This window comes from Echinops telfairi, unplaced genomic scaffold (genome assembly GCF_000313985.2).
Source record: "Echinops telfairi isolate 266 unplaced genomic scaffold, ASM31398v2 ScPeMD7_2291;HRSCAF=2852, whole genome shotgun sequence".
Taxonomy (NCBI): Eukaryota; Metazoa; Chordata; class Mammalia; order Afrosoricida; family Tenrecidae; genus Echinops; species Echinops telfairi.
In genome coordinates this window covers 12556902-12565130 of record NW_022106189.1, presented here as the reverse complement: position 1 = coordinate 12565130, position 8229 = coordinate 12556902, and the positions used below count along the sequence as shown (strand labels likewise).

At 44.9% G+C, this 8229-nt stretch overlaps 2 pseudogenes; both read left to right on the top strand.

The window, feature by feature from the left end:
* The first annotated feature begins 2303 nt into the window (after window positions 1-2303).
* Window positions 2304-3176, top strand: LOC101639643 (annotated as a pseudogene).
* Window positions 3177-5098: 1922 nt separating this feature from the next.
* LOC101639961 lies at window positions 5099-6748 on the top strand (annotated as a pseudogene).
* Window positions 6749-8229: the final 1481 nt, after the last annotated feature.

Here is an 8229-nt window from a genome sequence, read left to right as displayed (position 1 = left end):
GGTCTTCTGGTGCCTGTTGCCTCTGTATTATTGCACAGGCTGGTGTACTTCTTCCATGTGGGCTTGTTGCTTCCTTGCTAGATGGTTGCTTGTTTAACTTCAAGTCTTTAAGACCTCAGACACTATATCTTTTGATAGCTGGGCACCATCAGCTTTCTTCACCACATTTGCTTATGCACCCATTTTTGTCTTTGGCTATCCTGTCAGGAGGGTGAGCATCACAGAATACCAGGTTGTTAGACCAAAGTATTCTTGTGTTGATGGAGGACTTGAGCAGATGCCCAAAGTCCACCCACTTACCCAGTATATTTCCATATAAATATATGTACATAGACCAATACCTCTGTGATAGTCTGGGTTGACTAGAAAAACAATATGTTTATTGTCATGTGTATAAGAAATAGATTTATATACAAGAGCAATCGTATATTGAGAAAATATCCTAGCCCAGTCCACATCAAGTTCATAAGTCCGATATTAGCCCATATGTCTGATATCAATTTATAAATTTCTCTTCAGACTCATGCAACACATGCAATGACACCAAATACAGGAAGATCACAGGCCAGTGGTTGGAAAGTCTTGTGGATCCAGTGGTGGTGGAAGCATCTCAACACTGGTGTGGGTCTCCACATCGCTCCTCCAGCTCCAGGGCTCTAGTGTAGCTCCATGTTTCTTGTCATCAAGAACACCAAAGAGAGAGTCTGTGTGTCCCACTTCCAGTCAGCTATTTATCTTTGTAGCACCTCCAAATGAGGTCATCAAGCAGCAACCTGATCGACAGGATAAACTCCACCCCTTCACTCTTAGTAGTCTCAAGTTGGCACCAGATGATGTAACTACCACAACCTCTATTTTTATGGATTTATATATTTATATAAATGCACGCCTATGTTTATACCAGTATCCATAGCTTTGCATTGTAGATCATTCCTGTTTCCTTTTACCTTCCTCCTGTCCCTGTATCACACTTACCTTTCTTCTGCCTCTTTGTAATTCCTCTCAGTTAGATTGCTGTTGTTACAACATCCCCAGGATCTCTACGTTCTCCTCGTTGTCGCTTTTAATTCCCTAGTTGTTCCCCTGTCTATGCCGTTGTTTGCGTACTGCTCCTTTCCCCCACCTCCTCCTACCTGCAAGTCCCTCCCTAACTGTTGGTCCCGCTGTTCTCTCCTCGGGATTTCTTTCCGTGCCTGTCTTACATAGGTAGGAAAACCAACAGTAACAGAGAAAAAACAGAAACAGAACAAAAGGTTGAAATAAAGAGGGAAAAAAACCACTCCCAAAATGAAAAAGCATACATAATTCCAGGTCTGTCTGCTGACCTTTATGATTATCTCTCCACCAGTCCTGGGGCATTCTGAGAATGGCCCCTCCTAGCCTGAAGTCTATTTTTGGGGCTCCTCAGGGAGTTTATGGCTTTGCTTTACCCCCATTGCTTATCTGTTATGTTCCCTTCTAGGTTTGCCCAACTGTGGGGGTGATAAGACTGGACTCACTCCTCGCCATGTGTCCCCCAGTACAGTGAACCCTCACCACTTCGCGCTTCGACTTCCGCAGCTTCACTCTATTGCGGTTTTTGCGTAACAGCACCCACTGCCTACACCCGCTCCTTCAGAGGAAAAAGACGGCGACCCACCTGTAGAGTACATCCCTTAAGTCATTTCATAGGCTATTGATTACAGTATTTGTAAGAACTATGTATAATAATACTGTATGTGAAATATGTAATACTGTAAACTAGATGCCATAAATAATATAATAAATAATAAATGATAATTGTAACGTCCAAAATATTTTACTGTATTTTCCCTTTTTCGTTTAATAAATTGGGTAATACGAGTGTAATGGTGACTAAAGGGTGTTTTTTCATGTCCTCTATGCTCTAACTACGAAAATATTTGATTTACAAATAAGGAATCCTACTTCACGGAATTTCATTTATCACGGTACGGTCTAGAACCGATTAACCGCGATAAACGAGGGTTCACTGTATTGTCCTCTGTTGGGGTATCCTCCTGTGAGGAGACATCATGTCTCGAGCTGTTGTCGACCCTACAGTCCTCCCTGTGCCTTAGCAGCTCTGTGCAGCGATGTCATCCTCAGGGCTTGGTGTGCCAGTACGGGGTCTAGTCCCTCGCTTTCCCTTTTTCCTTCTTGCATTGCTTCTGTATGGGCAGGGCAGGCAGGCCCTTCCTCCCAACCTGTAGGTTTAGAGTGTTAGGACTTTATTTTATAAACAAGGACAGCTGCCAGCCCTGAGGTCTGTGGCAAGCTAGGGCTACCATTCTCTGTTCCTCAGGATGGGGTTTGTTAAAGTTGTCAAGAACAAGGCCTACTTCAAGAGATACCAAGTAAAACTTAGACAACGACTAGAGGGCATAACTGATTATTATGCTCAAAATTGCTTGGTAATCCAAGATAAAAAGAAGTACAACATACCCCAATACAGGATAACAGTTCATGGAACCATCAGGCATATCATCTGCCAGATTGCTTATGCCCATAAAGAAGGGGCTATGACTGTCTGGGCAATTTGTGCACACAAACTTCCCAAGTACGTTGTGAAAGTTGGCCTGATCAATTATGCTGCAGCATATTGGACTGGTCGCCTGCTGGCCCACAAGCTTCTTAATAGGTTTAACATGGAAAAGATCGCTGAAGGCCAAGTGGAGGCAGCTGGAGATGACTACCATGTGGAAAGCATTGATGGTCAACCTGGTGCCTTCACCCGCTATGTGGATGCTGGCCTTGCCAGGATAACCACTGGAAAGAAAGTGTTTGGGGCTCCAAAGGGGACCGTGGACAGAGGCTGGCCTATCCCTCCTAGTACCAAGCCATTCCCTACTCATGAATCAGAAAGCAAGGAATTCAATACATACGTACATCAGAAACATAACATGGGTCAGAGCATTACAGCTACATGCGTTACCTAATGGAAGAGGATGACGTTGCTTAGAAACAATTTTCTCAATGCATAAAGAACAATATAACTCCTGATATGATGAAGGAGAGGTGTAAGAAAGCACATGCTACTATACGAGAGAATCTAATTTATGAAACATGTTAAATAGAAGAGGTAGAGTCTTCCCAAAATGTCTTTTGCCAAGAAGAAAGATCGAGTAGCTCAGAAAGCAAGCTTCCTCGGCACCCAGGAGTGGGTTGTGGAGAGCTAAACCAAGCCATAATTTTCCGTGAGTGTTTCCCACCAAAAATAAACTGGCGTGCGCTGCCGCCTGCTCTTCCTCACCTTTCCCCTCCTCTCCCAGCTGCAGCCTGGGGTACCGCTGTGGGAAGCCGGAACCAGGTTTATCCACAAGCCTAGGGCCCTGAACTACCACAGCCCTGCTCACTTCAACTGCAAAGATGAAACAGAATTTAGAAATTTTATTCTTTGGCTTGAAGACCGGAAAATCAGACATGCTAAAAGCAATTGGAATTTTGATTCAGGAGTGCCCGGTGCAGGATGCGGTTGCTAAAGCTCATTGAACAAAAGAGGGTGTGTCTGTTGCTTTAGACGAGCAGAGTCTTGGTTGTGAACCAGGAGATGCAGCTCTTAATGAAGCTGCTTCTTCGATAGCTGCTCCAGAGGAACCCAGAGAGCTCCAGACAGACATCCAGGAAGCCATCGTTGCTCTTCAGTCAATTAGTGCAGATCCAATGACAGACCACAGACGGAGCAACGTTGGACGATGAGCAGTTCAGGATTTCAGCTTCTCGCCTACTTAGTATGATTTGAGACGGTGTACATGTCTGCGATGTGTTTGGGGAAAACAGTGTTATATTTTTGAGGAAAGAATCCTAGAAAATAGACTTATGCTCTAGATGCAGTGGTCCTCAACCTTCCTAATGCCTCGACCCTGTAATCCAGCTCCTTAGGTAGTGGTTGCCCCCTGACCATAAAATTATTTTTGTTGCTACTTCATAACTGTAATTTTGCTACTACTATGAATGTGAAAGGGGTCGTGACCCACAGGTTGAGAACCCCTGTTCTAGTGAATTACCATCATTGCTTCTTTTTCTTTAATCAAGTTTGGGCAAGTAGGAAGAAGAAACAAAAGAAAGAGAGACAATAAACTTATTCCCCAAGCCAAAAAAAAAGAAAGAAGGATATAGAGACCCTAACATTTTGAGTGACTTGCCCAAAGCCCCAATTCACAAACAGTAGAGTATGAAATTAACCCGGCCAGTTTGACTCCCACACGGTGCATTATTCACTGAGCCCCACATTCAGGAAAGAGCAGAGGGGAGGGCATATATTTCTGGTCCTCCCACCCGAAGAGTCTTTAATGATCATCTCACTCATCTTTGCTTACAAGATAGGGAAACTAAAACATCAACAGGGTCTGATTCCCTTAGTCAGGTAATGAAACAGGGATAGCACCAAGTCCAGACAGCTTATAAACTAGATTTGCCTCTTTTTCCACACCCAGGGATTAGATCGTTGCAAAGTAAAAGAGCCATAAGCTTCCATTAGGGTTTATAGACCCTTTAGGTTATGAGTACTATAAACCCAAAGTTAACCAGCAATGGAGGAAATTATTATCTAAAAGTCCAGGAGTAGACTAGCTTCCAGAAAAGTTGCACTTGGGGACTTAATCTTTGCCAATAGGGTAGCCTTAGACAGAAATAGTTCATATATATATTGTATTCTGCTTTTAAAATCTTAACCATGTATCATGAGCATTTCCCAATGATAGAAGATATTCTTGCATGTGCCCAGCACCCGCAGGTGGGGCTGGGGGCGGTCATTCTGAGGCGATCCCCGCTGATGGTTCATCACTCCTGAGTATCATACACCACAAAAGAGAAACACACACCGAAGATTCATGCAGACCACCCACAATGACAAAGTGCATCAGTGATAAACCTTAATACGAAAAACAAAACCCAGGAAATATTGAAAACCAGATCAAGCCCAAAGTGTATCGGAGGAGAGATCAAACGATAAAGCCAAAAGCTCTATGAAATACCCTCGCTTGTGGCTTCTTTCACTCAGCAAGTGCCCAAGGTCATCCAGGTTGCAGCCTATGTTGGCACTCTGCTGCTTGATATGACTGAGTCACATGCCACTGTGGGCCCCCCTCTCGGTCGACAGATGCTGGTGGGGTGACTGGCTGTGGCAGACCCCCCCCTCCACCCACCTACCCCCTGCCTCCCTGGGGTCTCCGCCGCCAACTTTAAGGAACCCCTTGTGTGGGTAGAAGATAGAGAGCCCCATCGATGAGCTGGGAATTCTTCGTGGGAAACTCTGCCCCCCAAGCAAGCTTGCTGGTGGGGAGGCAGAAAAGCCAGACTAAGTTCTGAGGAAGCCGCCTCTACTGCGGATGAGCAAGAGGATGAAACACTCCCTCGGTTACATCTATTGAGACAGAGCAGCCAAAGGGGGAACCTGAAAATGAAGAAAAAGAAGAAAATAGGCTTCTGAGGAAACCAAAAAGGATGAGAAAGACCCATCTAAGGAAAAGGAGAAGAAAGTAAAAAACAAAAACAAAAACACAATACCTTCCTGGGCTACCCTTTCTGCCAGCCAGCTCACCAGGGCCCAGCAAAACACACAGATGGCTTCTTCTCCACAGCCCAAGATGGGCGCCATCCTCACTGAGGCCATTAAAGCATGCTTCCAGAGGGGTGGTGCCTCAGTGGCTATTCGAAAATATATCATCCATAGCAACTCTCCTCTGGAGCTGGAGAGAAGGGGCTATCTCCTGAAATGAGCACTGAAGAGAGAATTAAATAGAGGAGTTATCAAGCAGGTAACAGGAAAAGGTGCTTCTGGGAGTTTTGTTGTGGTTCAAAAATCAAGAAAAATACTTCAGAAATCCAGAAACAGAAAGAAGACTTCTGTAGTGGATCCAGAACCACAGTAAAATTGGAAGATATGCCCTCCACTGGCCTTTACTCGCCTTTGTGAACCTGAAGAAACTTCCTACAGTCTCATCAGAAAATATGGTCTCAGTATGATCCTGAACTTAGAGAGATCATCAGGCCTCGGCTATTGAAGAAGGCTCTACAGCAGGCAGTAGAGAGAAGCCAGTTAGAACAAATAACTGGCAGGTGTTTTGGGGACATTGCAGCTGAAAAATCAGGGGAGAAACCCCTGCTTGGTGGAAGCCTGATGGAATATGCAATCTTGCGTGCCATTGTCATTGTCAATGAGCCGAAGACCGGCTCCACCACTGCTCTGAAGAAGTACGTCTTGGAGAACCACCCAGGGACCCATTCTAACTATCAAATGCTTCTGCTGAAGAAAACTCTGCAGAAATGTGAGAAGAATGGATGGGTGAAACAGATCTCTGGAAAAGGATTTCGTGGCCCTTGCCAGCTCTGTGTTCCTTATCATCCCAGCCGTGGAGTTCTGTTTCCAAAGAAAGAGCCCGAGTATTTGAAAGATGAAGGTGACGAAGAAGAAGATGAAGACTGAGGATGCGGAAATGCCTCCAAAGAGAAGGTTGCAGAAGAAAACCCCAATGTCAAGTCTCTGGGGGAAGGCAACGTCCACGAAGCAAAGAGGTTCCAAGGCCACAGTTAAAGCCCCTGCTGCCCACAGGGGGAAAGCAAGGACTGCCCAAGGAAGCCCCTCCCTGAAGTCAAAACTCTTGCCAAGAAAGCCAGCCCCACAACCGCAGTCACCAAGAGCCCGAGTAATAGCTCTTCAAAGAAGCCCGTAGCCAGTGTGAGGAAGGAAGTGACGTCGCCCAGGAAGGGCAAATCCACCATGAAGAAGTCTTTCAAAGCAAGAAAGTAAATTTTATAGGAAAAGAGGATATCGTGATTAAATTCAGAATCTGATTTTCTAAGGTCAGTGTGCATTTGTTTTCAGTCTTGCAGCTTATAAATTTATTTTTATAAATAAATTTATTGGGAGGGAATAGAAATAAAACAATAGAAATAAAACTTGTTGGGAGGGAATAGAAATAAAACAATATTGATGCTTTTTTAGCTTTGGGCGCTGTTCTTGGTGCCTGTTCAGCCCTGCCCCCTGCAGCCATCCTGGATTTCCTAAACCACACTGGTCCTTTTTCTGACCCCTACTCTAGCCCACCCCAGCCCCTGTTTTCTTTTTTTGGTCAGCTTTTGCTTTTTACCTCACTGTATCTCCCCGCCCCCGCCCCCCACCCCTTCTTTCAGTTTTATCTAAATGGTTGCAGAGATGTTTATATTTATAGAAAGCATCAAGAACGGGATGCTGGTCAGGTGCGGGAAGTAAAAAGGAGGCGGTGCAGAGCTGAGTAAAATCGGAATGCTTCCTGCCTGGTGACTTCAGTCACAGCTAGCGTTCTTGATCTTATTTAAAAACCACTCCACCAACCGCTCTCCGACGGTAAACAGAGACCACTTTGGAAATAAGCCCCCAAGTGATCGCATTCGATTCTGAAGATGCAGGCTGCTAGGGGCCAGCGGCTTTGCACACCCACCAGTTTCCGGGGGTCCAGGCCCAGACACGCACTCTCTCCACCACTCCGTCTGTGACTGAACGGGAAGTAGAGAAATATAGAGACTTGTGCTTCTTGTGTCGCCCGTGTTACCAAAAATCAAAACAAAATCTTCTTGAACAAATGTTCAAATATGTTTTTTAATATTTGGAGCAGGAATTGTCACTTCCTGTTTGCCTTTTAAAAAATTTTATTGGGGGCTCATACAACTCATCACAATACATCCATCCATCCCTTGTGTCAAGCACATTTGCACATTTGTTGCCATCATCATTCTCAAAACGTTTTCTACTTGAGCACTTGGTATCAGCTCCTCATTTTTTCCCCTCCCTCATGAACCCTTGATAATTTATAAATTATTATCAATTTGTCATATCTTACACTGTCTGACATCTCCCTTCACCCACTTTTCTGTTGTCCGTCCCCCAGGGAGGGATTTATATGTAGGTCCTTATAATTGGTTCCCCCTTTCTATCCCACCTTCCCTCTACCCTCCTGGTATAGCCACCCTCAGCACTTGTCCTGAGGGGTTCATCTGTCCTGGATTCCCTGTGTTTCCAGTTCCTATCTGTACCAGTGTACATCCTCTGGTCTAGCTGGATTTGTAAGGTAGAATTAGGATCATGATAATGGGGGGAAGGAAACATTAAAGAACTAGAGGAAAGTTGTATGTTTCATCATTGCTACACTGCACCCCAACTAGCTCATCCCCTCCCTGAGACTCTTCTGTAAGGGGATGTCCAGTTGTCTACAGGTGAGTTTTGGGTCCCCACTCCACACTCCCCCTCATTCA